Source organism: Atheta coriaria, unplaced genomic scaffold, assembly GCF_025399875.1.
Source record: "Atheta coriaria isolate IRGN ID8LTWV9N9 unplaced genomic scaffold, Caltech_Dcor_3.1 hic_scaffold_5_pilon, whole genome shotgun sequence".
Classification (NCBI taxonomy): domain Eukaryota; kingdom Metazoa; phylum Arthropoda; class Insecta; order Coleoptera; family Staphylinidae; genus Dalotia; species Dalotia coriaria.
The window spans coordinates 11086857-11102773 of record NW_027045447.1 but is presented as its reverse complement, the minus strand read 5'-3'; the positions used below and the strand labels follow the sequence as shown (position 1 = coordinate 11102773).

The window sequence follows — 15917 nt, the reverse complement described above, 5'->3', positions numbered from 1 at the left end:
CCGGGCGCAATCCTTAATAAATCCAATCAGCGCACACTTGACGCCGGTGCAAAGTGCGCAACGACACGAAACGAACACTCCTGACGCTTTCGCGTTATTGAATTACGCGCACACACTTTGCTAGCAACAACAACAAGTCGACAAGCGTCGAAAATTATAGACAATTAGAGTCAAATTAACTTCATGTACTACAAGTATACAAATTTTTCAGATGGGTAAACCTAGTCATGGTTACGTTAGCAATATCATTACTTACCGCTTTCAGACATTCGCAAAACAACACGATATTTTTGTGAAGCTTTCGCTGGCGTCGAATCATCGGAGTCAATATCTCCTCATTCATTATTTGCGCCAGACTGATTCGCATGTTTATTTTACACCGTTCCAGTTTTCCACTTTCAGCAAAGTCAGCTAATCAGCAAACTTTGCGCCGTTCGATAAAGTCCCTTATTTAAGCAAATAAGGGTTGAATAATCAGATAAAGGTGTTGTCGAATAATAAATGTGAAATCTGACTTTATTTTGCTCACAATTGGCAGAATTTTGAGCAAATTAACAACAACAAAACTCAATTATGTTTAATTCTCAAAGTTTGGCGTTATAATTTTGATTTTTGCATTAATCTGATGAAATAAAGTTGGAATTGCTCATTTTAATATTGCTATGTGTAAATATTAAATAGATACACAACATTTTGCACATAATTGCACTTAATTGTAAATGTACCTTGTCGTTGAGTTGAGGAAAACTTTAAACTCAAAATGTGTGATATTTCCGCAGAGTAAACTTGTCTTGGCGTGCTTTACTTCAAACTTTTAAACAAACAAATTTTACTATTTGCCATATTTATACGTAAACTATCTGGTTATTTACACAAATATTTATTTTTCTTAAAAAACAAGAAACTATAAACTCATACTGGCAGTTTACGTAAAATTTAAACATAAAAACATAAAATAAAAATTAATTTATGCTTGTAACTTACATTTTTTGACAATACGCGTAGTTTGTTATTCTTTTTCATTTATCATAGCAATGACAAATAAATTATTGTTATTGCCTAAATTCCCAAACAGAAATTAATCAATATTAATGTTAATAATAATCCTAACTAACAATTTAGATAATTTGGTAACAAATTATTGTCTATTGAATGATAATGATGGATTGAGTATTTTATTATTGATTAAACTTACCGAAAATTTATTATGATACATGCGATGCTTTAAAACTGCGACTTTAAATATTCGTCCGGTTCCTGTACGTTTTTGGCGGCCCTCGAGGGTGAAATAAATAACACAACCCGATTTTTAATTGCGCTCCTTTGGAGATCCGCTCGACTCGTCTGCAGATTGCGTTGCGTTATCACAACGCGCGCGGAATACAAAAATTGGATTTTGGCCGGCTGCTGAATTCTAGATTTCTACATTCTGAAAGCTCACGCTCGTTTTCATGGCCTGATCATTGGTATTCCGGTGGAATAATATATGATTTCCAGTTTTCCTCCAAGCCCGCTAGCAGCTTGCAGCCACGATGACTAGAACAAAAAAAAATCAAACAAAAAGCAAGACTAAGATGATAACAAGACCGAGAATTTTCTGGATGTTTGCTTTATACTGCTCCAAAAATTTTTCTGGACTGAAAGCTATTATATTTACTTAATAGTTTAATAAAATGATTATTTCAAAGAATATTTTAAAGTGAAATATTATAAAATGCCTCGGCTTCAATCTGTGACACTTCCATTTAGTTGACACCGCACTGCGCAGTTGCGTTTGACGCGCGACACAAGCATCGGAATCGTTCGTTCCGAGTGGCAAACCGTGGAAAACTCGTATAAAACTTGAGGAAAACCATGCAGAGAAGCATGACACCCACCGACCGCCTCGTTTCGCCGTGTGTAGTGATAAATATCAAAAGAAACGTCTTTTGACCTTCTTTCGCTCTTCACAACCTCTTCGCACACGCACAACCCGCCACACCACTCACTCCAGCAATTTCGCTTCTGGCTTGTGTTTCGCGCGCCGCTCTAATGTGAAACGCGAGCGAGTTCTCGCTTTATCATCATTCAAGAAGCCGAAGCGAAACGTTTTTAAATTAGATTTTAAATTCGCGAACGCAGTTTCCGCGCAGCGTTGCCGGCAGTGGCCGACAACACACAAAAAAAAAAGTTTGAAAACCTTTTGACACAAATGCACGCGCCCCACGTTCACCCGATATCTGATTTCTTTTTGTGTTGGTTGCTTCTTCTCTCGTTTTCCGCGTTTTCTTGTTTAACACGCTTTTATTTTACGAAAAATTTCCTCTCCTGCATGGGAAATTGAAGTGTTTTTACACCACAAATAAATGTAATTTACATTTGTAATAAGTACTCATGTTTTTCACAAATAAGTCCAAAAATACTTACAACGTGTTTTGTAATTTTGTATATTTCTATACACACTGTATGAATATTGCAATATGATGACCACATCATTGTGTAACCTTAAACAGCGGTTGCGACCCGTTTGCGGTCATTTTACATCCGGTTCGTAAACGCCAATTACGACCGGACAACGTCGATTAATATTTGAACACCATAATTAATTCAGACGTGCGACACATAATGTCCCATGTCAATTGATAGTAATAAATATCCCGAATAGTAGGTATGATGGAATTTGCGCTAAATTTTCGGCAGAAAAAGTTTGCATCTGGATGAACGTCATGTTACGTTGTCATGTCGGCATGCTGTTCATAATGATGTTTATTATTATCCTGTATATTTACTTAGGACGCAACCCTCAAGCAATAATAGGAAAAGTCGCACGAAGACCGAGAATTTCGCCCGAGAGCGTTCAAGTTGAAGCTGGAGTGGAAGCCGAGCCGCGGTGGCAATAAGGCAATGACAAAGTTGAGAGGTTAAAGGGGAGTTTTATTGTTCTTCGCACTTGTTGTGTCGTCTCATGCCGCTTCTACTGCTGCGTCTCAATGATCTAAGACTGTCAACGCACACTCGCCCGGAAACCTTAAATTCTCAAAGAAACTCAATTAATTAACTAAGAAAAACAACAAAATTAAAATTATATTTATATTACATTCAGGATTATTGAGTATTAGTCTAGTGTAAAGATATCATGGTATTATAAACGTAATATTGGGTCGAACAAAAAGAGATGAAGAATGAGAGACGGGCGTGGAACGAACGAGTTTTTTGCAGGTGAAAAGCGAGTGATTTATAAGCGTTGTGTACACCTCTCGGGAGCACCTGAAAGTTTCCCGAGTCGAGTCGGCGCGACGCCGGCGCCTCCACCACCGCAGCCGTTTGCCTCAGACCGCTACCAGCAAACGTCGCGCTAAATCGGAGACCTACTCTCGCACGTCGCACCAAAGCCCAAGAGAACCTAACAATTCTAAATCTACATTTAATTCAAAAATAATCCAACGAATAACAATCAAACTACTTATAACCTCAAAAATCAATATTTGGTTAGGTTAATGGGATTGTATCGATTACGTCTGCGTATTAAATGATAGTTATTTATCAGTAGACGTTGTGTATATATTTTTTTGGTCAGCCGCGGTCAGCTCCGAGTGTTTTTATAGCGTATCATGTTACTACACAGACTTCCGGTGTTGGATTGCACCTGAAACATTAGCGCTGTTTGCTGTTGTGGAAAGATTCATTGTCTGCCGCATTACATAAAGCTTTATAGTATAAATCTTCTTTTTACGATTTTGTTAATACTCATAGTAACCAGTGTTTAATATCAGCTATTTTTGACTGTATGGTTTTGATCTTTTGTTTGCTGATAATTTGGACATGTTTACAGCGTAACTTGTTTCGAAACTAATTTGTATCATCATTGTATTGTATATCATTTCAGTTTGCAACTTGTCCAAAAGGACGATTTGTTTGTCTGGTTTTGTGCGTCCTCGGTTGAATCTCATTTAGCAAGTGAACAAATTGCTAGATTGGCGAACGGTCTGAATAAACTTATAGTTTTAATTGCACCTAATAGAAATTACAATCAGCGCGCGAGCGCGCGGCTATACGTTCGGTAAGAGTAATTTGTTTACAACCGGATTCACGCCCACGCATTTGTACCGAAAACGTCGCTGCTTAACGAAATTAAGTGCGAACAAATTCTACATTGCCACCGGATGATAAATAGACGCCGCATACATTATTCAGCACAATATTCGCGTTATAATTTTGTTTTTGTTTTTAGTTGATTACGTGAGTACTTACTATACCTATACCTGGTTATATGGGCTATTCGGTGTAATTAGTGCTAATGCATTTTAATTATTTATTAATATGCAGAATACAATAATTCTGAAATTGTTATTATACTAATGTTCAAAACTATCACAACACGTTTTATTATTTGTGATTTTTGATCATTTTAATTTCTTAAATTATTTGAAATCTATTTGATAAAGATAGTTGTTTTGTTAATAAAAGTTTTGGGAGTCTATTTTGCTTAATTCCATGCATTTGTTGTTTTATGTGCAAAATTTGTTTGCATTAGTTTGAATTTGCTTGTACAAAGTTCTTAGGGGAAAATATAAGTGCTCGTTGAGTTTTAGCGTCGCGTGGCGTCGTAATGCGACCCGAAACGATGACAATTATTGCACAAAGTGCGACGAAACGCGCTCGCCAATGGCCCCGGAATCGGCTCACCGAAAACGTCTAATAACAATAATAACGATAACGATCGCAGGCGGGCGCGCGCACCCGAGGTGGGAACAACTTCCCGGTTTTCCAGCTTGCCCAACGACGTTGAACACAAAACGTTCGCTGTTACCCATGTCGATGACGGTAAACGGCGCGCGAGTTTCACTTAACCAAACTCGTACAAACCGTCTATCGAAACAAAGTGTGTTACCATTTCAAATTCAATTTTCTCGCATAATATTCAAATGTGAAAATGTTTAACTTTTGTAATTCTATTTGTTGGAAAATTAATTTTAAATTTTCTATTTGTGTAACAGCCAGTGTGTTTTAATCATGATTATAAGCATAATCGTAATGAAGCAAACTACACCTTATTTACCCGAGCTTTTAGTTTACTTCACCCTTTGTGTATTTAGCTGTAAAAAAAGCGAAAGTTAAACAAAGCGGAATTGAGGAAGTCAGGAAGTCATAGCCGAGCACTTAATCCGCTTTGGAGCGCAGCGAATGGAATTACCCTGTGGTTTTTTACGCTCACTCATGCTCGTTTTCGTCATTATTGAATGGATTTGCTTGTATTCACCAGTACGAAATTGCTAAACTGTACGCGGGGGCGTCGTGGAGACCAAATCGTGCATTAGCTTATTATATTCATAACATAACCTCGGTCGTTGTAGTGTGGATGTAGGTGTGTGGTCGGAGGTCCATTTGTGTATTATTTGCGTATTATAGAGCAAACGATGGAATAAATCGCCACTAAACATGCACATCAATGTGGACAACACGAACAAAGAATATAAGTATTATGCTCACATTCATATTACATAAGCATAATACGGGTAATATTCATAAATTATGAGAAAGTGAGGAGAGAATAATGTATTATTTTATGGTCATGGTCAATATCATCAGAAACAGGTCATAAATATTCTTAATATAAACTGATGGTAGTAAAATTGTTTTGGGAAAAGTCATGAATGTGCCAAAAGAGAAAAAATATTTTTAGAAATCGGAGGTTCTTTAGAGTTATTAGAATTTTTAAATAAATAAAATTAAAGAGAGTTTTTCTCACTGAGAACTCTCTAAGATGGTTCTGGCCGGGATCGAACCGGCGACCTTCTGCGTGTAAAGCAGACGTGATGACCACTACACTACAGAACCCACATTCACTCAAAAATAAAGAAAATTAGAGTAGAGACAATCATAATTTTTCAGATTTTTGTTTACATATTTTGTTGTTTTTCTTTTTTTACAAATTACTTCATCTAGTAAAGTATTTCAGCTTATTTTTATGTAATTACTAGCTGTTGCCCGCGACTTCGTTCCGGCAGTGTTTAATAAAAATGTAATTCGTTTTTTACTCTCTTGTTCTAGACATACTCGTAGTAAGAGTCAATTCTATCAATAAGATTAGCAATTTTAATTTAAAGAAATTAATTATATAAAGTTATGTCAATAATGCACTTCAGCGCGCCATCTCTAATTCAACTATTTAACTATAACTATGATTGAATCTCAATGTCAAATTTTATTCTATAGAAAAGAGCTGTTTTGGGGATTTTCCCGGCAATTATTCGAATTTTTCTAACCTTTTAAACCTTCCCTAGACCTCCACGAATAATTCAAGACCAAGATAAGATATATCCGTTCAGCCGTTTTCGGGTTTTAGCGAGACTAACGAACAGCAATTCATTTTTATATATATAGATTTAAATTATAAATATGTATATTATAAAATATATAATTTTTACAATTCTTTTTGTTTAAATTTGCAAAAGAGAACTTTTTTACATAGATACACTTGTATTACACAATTAAAGTAATGTATTAATAAAATAACATCCCTAGGCCTATATTTTTTATTAATAAATTAGTCTGGCTTTTCAATAAATTATTATTTATTGAATTGTGGCATAAAGGTAATTCTCCAATTCGATAATTCAATTTAAAATGATATGTGATGCGTGCAATATGAATGCAATGCATCAAAGAACACTGTCATCCTGTTACATTGCAATAGATTTTATTTTTATCAATTTCTGTTATAAAGCAAATGTAGTTAAATTTAATTTTGACAAATACAATACTACCACACACTCATTTGATTAACAAATTTTTATGATTTATTCAATAACTCATTTTTTAGCATATAGCACGAGTAATACTGGTAAATATTTTTATTTAACTAACAAAAAAAATTAAATTAAAAATTATTGATTTCTGTATGAATATTTTATCAACTCTACCAACACATCATCATTAATAATAAAAATAAATGAATGTAATATTAATATTTAAATATTTTTCTATTTCCACACTAAAACGTAAATTTTCAACAATTACTCCTTAATATGTCTTGATTTATTTGTGCTTTATCTAAAGCTGAATTAAAAACTATGCACTTAGGATTATAAAATATTCTCACCCAAAGTGCACTCGTTTTTGCTGATTATTTTAATTTATTTTTTTCGAAACTCTGAAATTGAATGCAAACTTTTTGAAAACTTTATTCAGAAAAGCAGGAAAAAAACTTAAATTTTTCGCGTCGGGTCTCGATAATTTATATATATTTTAAGCGCTCGCCAAACTTGCGCCACTCCATCATGTGCACGCGCAACAAAACCACCTCGAGCACCAACCCCTCAACTTGCTGGCACATTTTACTTCATAATTGAAAAATTAAACTCTGCAGACGCTTTTCGTAAATACCGAGGATAAAAAGACGAAATAATAATGGCCCTTAAAAATTGTACACTTTTTCGACGCCTTGTGCAGCATAAGAAAACTTTTAGAAATGTGAAGATTTATAGTTGGCGTTAGAGTATTTTACGAGGAAACTTTTCACGTCGAAATCTCCAAGTTGCAAGCTGTGAACAAGATTGCATCGGTATCAACTTGATGCAACTACAAAAAAAATTAAACTATTTTAATGATTCATAATCACAATTATATAAAACTTTAAAAAAACGTAAAAAAATCATTAATCAAACATTTTTCTAAAATTTTTAAATTTATTTTACTCACACATGAAATAATGTTTCATGAATTTAATTTTGTGGAATTTATTGCGTTTGTAACGCGTCTGATTGGAAAATCATAATTTCCAAAGCAAAATGAGCTTTTATTAGCGCTCTTAAATCACACCCCGAAGAAATTTATTAAACAAAGTGAGAATTTATTAGACTGCGAGCCTGCGGCGATATTAAAGAATCATTATCAACAATCACTTTGGCATAATGCTCGCCGAATCGCCACGATTTCAACGCGCCCACACATACATCAAGCCCGCGCAACGATAACGAGATTAAAACAATGAAAACTGCAAACATAAAGAAAACCAATGCGGCGCGCGAGCACGCCGTGCAAATCGAACATTCCAATATTCAACGGCGTGGCTTTTATATACGTTTTAAATCTATAGGCAGCGCCGTCGTCGAGGGTCGTCGAGCGTCGCGGCGCGCGGCAATAAATCAAAGATAATATGTATTCAGGATTCGCGTCTCGTGCGCGCCTGGCTGAGAATCCTTTCGATATTCACGAATTCCAGAATTCCATATTTCCACCCATAAATATGCGCGCCGGAAAGCCAATATAATCTGCGCCATTGTTGCGGACTGGCCGAGCGTTTATCCCGCGCGGCCCTCGCGCGTCAATTGAATGGCGCGTGGTCGTGAGCCGGAAAGCGTTGAGCAAAGTGCGGCGGTAGCGGAATGGTGGAGGCGCCGAGCAAGCACGCAACCTTGAACGCTCTACAGCCCACTTGTATTCGTTTCCAGAAAGCCGCGCGCGAGATTGTTCTCCTCAAAGACTACTACCGCAACGAGGGTAAATGCTCGAATTAATATTATGGTTGCCAAGGGGGTACAAAACCCTTATATAATCCTTTACCGCGTCTCATAAATTATTATCTGTTATTTTTAATTATTTTGCATTTTTTAATTCATCAATCGCTTATTTTCCTCTTTTTTATTTTTATGTGTGACTTTTTCGTAACCTATTGTCATTTCGTGCTGCTTTTCTATACCTACTGAAACGTGCGTTGTACGCTCTTCCGAGTACAGGTTTCCTCCCACGTAGCCGTCGAGTAAACGCTATTGAATAACCATTGACTCGGTGAAAAATGATGGCGAGGTCAATCGAACGCCCGAAAAAAGAAAAATAGAAGATAAAAGGTTGAAAGAGTTATAAATCATTATCCTTCCTCGCGTCGTACCACACCGCCTAATATTGATGATTGTCCTTGACACATGTGATTTAATAAGAGTAAAAGAAAACAAGGAAAGCGCAGAAAATATAAACACCCATGCTAGCAGCAACAAATTTTCAATTTTGAATAAATATTATTAATATTAAATAATATTTTGTTTTCTTATACGCAAATAAATAAGTTATTCTAAGTCGTATAACCGGAAATAAAGTCAGCTGCGGATCGCTTCCTGTTTTTCACTTCGGAATTAATTTCTTGTGCGCTTAGAAAGCAATATTCTTCGCATTTCTTCCTGCATTCATTGAATACAATACAAACAGTTCAAAGCAAAAATAGGAAAGTCGAAAGATAACAGAAGGAGTAAAATTTTTTTTTGCTTCCTGAAACATTCTTATAAACATAACCTTATTTTATCAAGATATAACAAGAAAAGACAATTTATTAAATGTTATCTTTTTCTCACCATTTAATAATCTTCTGTTTTTATTTGTTTTTCAAAAATTATTTAGTAATAAAAGGTTTCTATAACTGGCTTAGTTACATATTCATACAAATACATATACATAACCTCCAAAAATATATTTTTCCTCAATTTTTCTTTGTTTTTTTTCTCTTCCTCTTCCGGTATAAAAAATAAATATGATTGAAGTGTAAAAAGACACTCTCCCTTGGATTTTCTGTCATTTTTCTCTTCAAAAATATTTTTTTCTGCTGCGTTTTATTTTTCGATGCGTGAGAATTACTTGCAACACTCGAAACAATCTCGAGAATGATCTACGAAGACAGCCAGCGCTCGAGGATGTTGAGAAGTTAACGATTATCATAAAACGTCGAGGGGGAAATAATAATTTCCACCGGCGGCGGCTTGAAGTGCGTCTGAATGCGGGTGGCACATCGAAATGTCGAAGAGTTGTAAAAAAGGCGCAAGGACGACAGCCGCTGTGCGTGCCCGTCGCCAGGAAGGACGCTTCCTGGTTTATTGCCTTTTATTGCCGAGAATTATATCAAATTATCATAAAACGACATAAAACGATAAAATTCGCCCAGCGTTTTAAGACTTTCAATTATATTCCACTTTAAAATAATTCTTAACTAAAGTTTGCCAACTTGTAACAAAGTATTTTTAATTGAATTCGTTAGGATAACGAAACCAACAGACAAATGTATTTATATTGTATTTTTCAGAAGGAGGAAAGTTCGGATAATAAAATCGGATAATAAATAACTTCGATGTTGGTGTTCAAAGCTCAACCCAAACAAGATATCAAAGTCTGCGCGTATCAAAATATCTCAGACTATCACGCAGTGTATGAAATATGAATTACCGAGTTGAAATCAATAGACGGCGTGTTGCGTAGTCCGCCATCGATCAGCATGAGATGGACGAACTTGGACTTGCGTTCAAGCGGGAAACGTGACCGAAATATAATCGAAAATATAATAACAACCCAGGCGAATACACAACAAATTTAGATTGTGATAGAAGTTTCGATGTGTTGTATCAAACTTGAGTTAATTTTTAAAAGTATATTAACTTGTTTTGAAGCACATTAGGAACAGCGACATTAGCATTGATTTTTCATCAATTTTTGGCAATTAGCCATTAATATATAATCAACAAAATAAATCAATTACAATAGAAAAATAATAGTATGGTATATTTGATTCCAAAGGTCAATAAACTGGATAAAAACGTAATTTACTAAATAAATCGTTTTAAATATTAGATAATTAAAGCTTTGAGAAATCTTACCGTAAAAAACAGGTCAGACCGAAAACAATCCGGTTTCAAAGGCTACTGAGCCAGACGATCATCCCTGACTGTCTGATTCTTTGATGTATGTGTTTGAAATTGGAGTAACAAAAGCAAAAACGAGAACAATTAAAAAATACACATTCTATGCTTTCATATTAAACAAGATGACATCATGTAGAACATATTTGAATGGTGGAGGCTCTTAATGATTGTCTCATTCATAGCAAAACCTCGTAAATAGAGAAGGCATTGAATAACAGCCGAAATAGAGACACTAGCAAAATATGCGCGCCTCGTGACGCCCGCAAACTTCCGGCACGCGCATCAGCAAGCGGAATAAATGGAATGAAAGTTACAAGTGCGTTCGGTGTGAATTAACACAAAACTTAGGCGTAGGCGGATCGCATTAGCGGAAACCGAAGCAGGTGTGTGGGAAAGTTTGGGACAAAGACTTCAGCGAAAATTTACAAATGGATAATACAAAATATACTAAGTACTAGTTGTTAAAACACAAAACACGACACGCATTACTCTTATCAATGTCATTCATCATTTAATTCCTCAAGGATTATGGGATTTAGTTGTGGGTAAGCTTCCTGCTCAGTATAGAAACACAATTTCTTTTAATTAAATAAAAATAGGAAAATTTATAAATTTAAATAGGAATTTTTTGATGGAAACTTCAACTCGTGACTAAAACTAGTGAATAAAGTACTTTAGTCACGGCCTTTGGCGTCCATGTTGAATTTACAACTTTTTGTGTTTCAAAACCGTAAAAAAGTTATAAAATTAAATGTAATTATATTTCCTACCTGTGTAATTCACCCAATTCCTGATTAATGAAATAATTACAGAATTTAATTAATGAAAATAAATTACAGGCCGTGATGCACGGTTTTATGATGCATGATATCCCAGCATTATGATGCAATCGCCCAATTGTTTCAATTTGGTAAATAGCTAAACAGCTTTTGGGATTATTATTTAGCGGTGTTCAGTATCAATTTGGATTTTCGTCGCGCGAAACTAAATGCGCATCAAACGCGTAAGCGATAACGTTGAAAATGGAAAAGTCCCGAATTTTCCAGCCCCAACCCTATAGACAAGTTCGACAATGGCGCTATTGTTTCAATTGTTGGCGATCGTATGCAAAAAAAAACACACCACGCACACTTCAGGACGATTTGCGCTCTTCATACGTGCGCGCAATGCAGTCTATCGATCCGCGTCGGCGGGCATTAGTCCACCGAATTGAGTCACGTTCCGAGGCGGCTGACAGCGAGCCACCGCCAGCCGGACGCGGTAAACCGCAAAGTTTGAAAGGGTACAATGGGATCCATTCTCCCGGACGCCATGCGAGGAGTTGGGAGCGGATAGGACAGATAAGTCGTCGGTTGGAACTTATGATTTTATCGAGAGGAGATCTTTCCTAGTTTTGGACTAAAACTCAAAACATACTGAGTTTATTTCGTGATTTTCTTAAAGTTACAGCTGTGTTTCTTTACTAAAATCCCTACTAATATTATAAATGCAAAAGTCCTGATGTTTGTTACACTTTCACGCAAAAACTACTTAACCGATCATTATGAAAATTTGTACACATATTCTTAGTGGTCCCCGAATGGTTATAGGCTACTTTTTATTTAATAAAAAAAATTATTTTTTAAATAAATAAAAGAAATTGTTTAGCCAATAATACCTTCTATCTGGTTATTTGACTACTCTTTTAACGCCATCTAGCATTACAGCAATGAAGCTCACCTAAGTACTATAGTACCATCACACTGTATTATCACACTGTATTACCACCCACGTCACGTCAACATCAAATCCACCTGGACTACAGTCAGACTGTACACTATACTTCCATAGACTATACTTTCAGCCATTTTAAACTTCCCGCCATTCTACTGCATTGTTACTTCTACTGTGACTACAGGCGCTTACGGAAGCAACTTCATTATTTTCGATATTCTCGAGCGAAGCCGCAGGTTAAAGCTAATACAAAATAAATGCTTTTACTGCACTGTGGGTTTCATACTTAAATATAGCACACATAATCCTAACCTCAATGTTCATATTCGTGAATGGAAACAACAAATTGATGTCTGAAGAATATCCTCGATAATGTAGAACACCTTTGAGCAGTTTCAAGCATAAACCATGCATTGTGTTTATTCGCGCATTTCCTAATGCTAAACATTACATTACACCAACCGTGAGCCATAGTCTCGGCTTAAAGTGATCTGGAATGTAATTCGAACTGCTCATCCAGTTTGCAAACTCTCCGCGCCGCGCATCAGGAAGTCATGCAACGCGTAACTATGCTTTCTGCTCAAGGATGTTGCAGCCGACTGAATGCGTCCGCTAAGCAGATTGTTGCATTAGACTAATTTCTGGCAAGTCGAAACAACAGTTCTATTTCTGTTTAACCAAGCACTTTAACATACGCCGCGCGTATGCATTAAATTTTAATGACATTTTAGAATGTTATACCTACTTTAAATTTGTTGCGTTGTTATAGAACACTGAGTTGGTGTGTGTGGGTGTGTGAGTGACATCACGCGCTGCGTAACGAGCGTCCTTTTGTTCCTGACGTGTTCTTTCAGTCGCAATACGTGCGACACGCCATCCAGCAGCTGCCATCCGGCAGAAGGAAGAGGTTCGCATTGCGGCCACTCATACCACGCGAAAGGAAAAGGCAGCGTGAACGAAATCGGATTTTTCAGATGACACAATATCTATTTCACAAAACGTCCATACAAAGTGTCAACATATCAAGAAAAAAATTATATCAACAGTAACATGAGAATAGTTATATCACTTTGATGTGCATGATTCAAATATTTATTGATTTATTTGAAAAATATTCATTTTAAACACAAAATACGATTTTATTTAAAAAGAAATTTGATGAATTTTCTGTTTATTTTATTCTTGATTGTTTTACTATGAACACATTGTATGTGCTATCAAGTGTCGTCCGTTTTTACACTGAAACTTGGTACGTCCAAAAGCGCTGCAAGCCATATAGTAAAAGTAAACTCTAAAGACTGACGTGGACGAACGACATTTAAAGTGGGATGCCTCCGGCCGAACGAGATACAACCATTTTGTGACGCCCGCGACAATACTGTCGCCGAGCACATAATGCAAAATACGCGCGCCGGTGCAGCTCGCAGCGTAACGCATCAAACCGAGACAAACTTCGGCAACCCTCAAACCTTTCAAACAACCACCGAACCGTAACCCAACAAAAGCGCTTCATAAAACCAACACTCCATCCTCGACCCAAAACCGAAGATCAGCGTTGCACAGCAAAACACGCGCAGATCTCGCCACTTCATGAATTACTTCATCTCCGCCGCCAAAACCCAAAACGCTCAAAGCAAACTATAGGCCGTGATAAAATATTTCAGGAACACTGTATATAAAGTAGGTTTAATTCTGTGGTTACGTGTTTAAAATTAGGCTGCTATTATTCTAGTGTCCAGTTATCAAACCAATTACCTTAACTTTGTAATCTCAAAATTTTGTGCCAATCCCAGCGAATTTCAGTACATTCAGTACTGTTTTCGCCCGACGCCCGAACGTACAATAATAACCACTTGTTCTTCAGCCGCACACGAAGCGTTTGCGACCGGCGCGGCTCACGTGCCAATGCTCATCGCCGATTTCAAAGCCACGAAAGCGTGCCGGTCACCGCGCACAGCGCAACCACCAGTTAGGTAATCAGCCATCTGCAGCCTAAAACAGTGTTGTTGCTGCGCAGCCAAACTTTACTGTTATCGCGAATAAAAATTCGATTTATTTTGCCAGACACTTAATTTTTCTCTGAAAATGTACCGTCTTCTGCTGAAATATCGACGGTCATATCGAAGACGCCACGGAAAGCCCCAGTTTTATTTCAGCGCGCGCCGTCATGAACCGCCGAAGCGTAAACATCGTCGCGGCAGTAAAGAGCGCGATTTCGGCGTGTCAAAATTTACCACGCCGACAACGGTGCCGCCAACGCCGTACTTCCGTTCACGTCACAGCAACATATTTTGCTGTTATGCTGCGCCAGTGCAATGTAGCCAAATTACTGATTTTGAGTTTACGGTTATAAATGCAGCTTAAATATTGCTTTCAAACGTTTAACGACATTAAAAGCAGTTCTGGTCGTAAATATTTTGGTTTCTGGGCCTAAAATATTGTTGTTTGACAAAGTTTATGCATAAATATAAATATTTATAAATTAATAAATGCATAAATATTATTAAACAATATGTTTTTGTGTTCGTTATGCCAAATAATATTTTATTTTGGCGATTTTGTGCAATGGAGAATGTTTTATCGGCTGCTTAGTGTCATTGCCGAAAGCGCTCGCGCATGCTATGGTGCAGCAAAGAAATAATTATGCCACGGCAGTATTTTACGTTCGAGATGTCTCTTCGAAATTGGCCTGCTGAAGATATTTACCAAATTTCAATCACTTACTGGTTCTTCAAATGAAATTTTACTGGTTGAAGCTTCGACGAAATATTTTGCATGCGAGCCGGAATGCTTCGGTCTATTTGCTCGCTGTTCTGTGGAATGCCGCCAATAGTTTGTCGCCTGAACAGTGTTTGCTTGTTCAACATGCCGCTTCAGCAGCGCGTAAAATATGAGGTATTCCGCGTTTATGTGCCGTATTTGTGTTTCATTGCGTTATTTGGTCAAAATATTGATAAACAGATTTTCGCTGCTTATGTCATCGACGCGCAGCTGCTGGTCGACGTAATGAACGAATGGTTGTGCTAATATGTTCTTCGATTGAAGTATTTATTGAACAAGTTATTTATTTGTAATGTCAATCTTTTCTATAGCATATATATACACCAGCGAAACCGGTCAACGTGAAGGCTTCTGCGAGAAAATTCCGAATAATTGCCGGGAAAATCCTCAAAACAGCCTCTTTCTATAGAATAAATTTGACATTGAGATTCAATCATAGTTATAGTTAAATAGTTGAATTCGAGATGGCGCGCAGAAGTTCATTATTGACAAAACGTTATAGAATTAATTTCTTTAAATTAAAATTGCTAATCTTATTGATAGAATTGACTCTTACTACGAGTATGTCTAGAACAAGAGAGTAAAAACGAATTACATTTTTATTAAACACTGTCGGAACGAAGTCGCGGGCAACAGCTAGTGCTTTATAAAAAAAAATATTTTGCAAACGTTGAATTGAATTTTATGTGATGTGCTTAAATAGCACTCTAGTATTGGTCGCAAACAAGTTAATAAGCTTCCCAGTACAAAGCAAACTAAATC

The 15917-nt window shown here is 36.6% G+C and overlaps 1 non-coding gene across 1 annotated transcript; it reads right to left on the bottom strand.

Moving 5' to 3' along the window:
• Positions 1-5744: 5744 nt before the first annotated feature.
• TRNAV-UAC (transfer RNA valine (anticodon UAC)) lies at positions 5745-5817 on the bottom strand. The gene has a single exon. It is a non-coding gene; the product is annotated as a tRNA-Val (tRNA).
• Positions 5818-15917: the final 10100 nt, after the last annotated feature.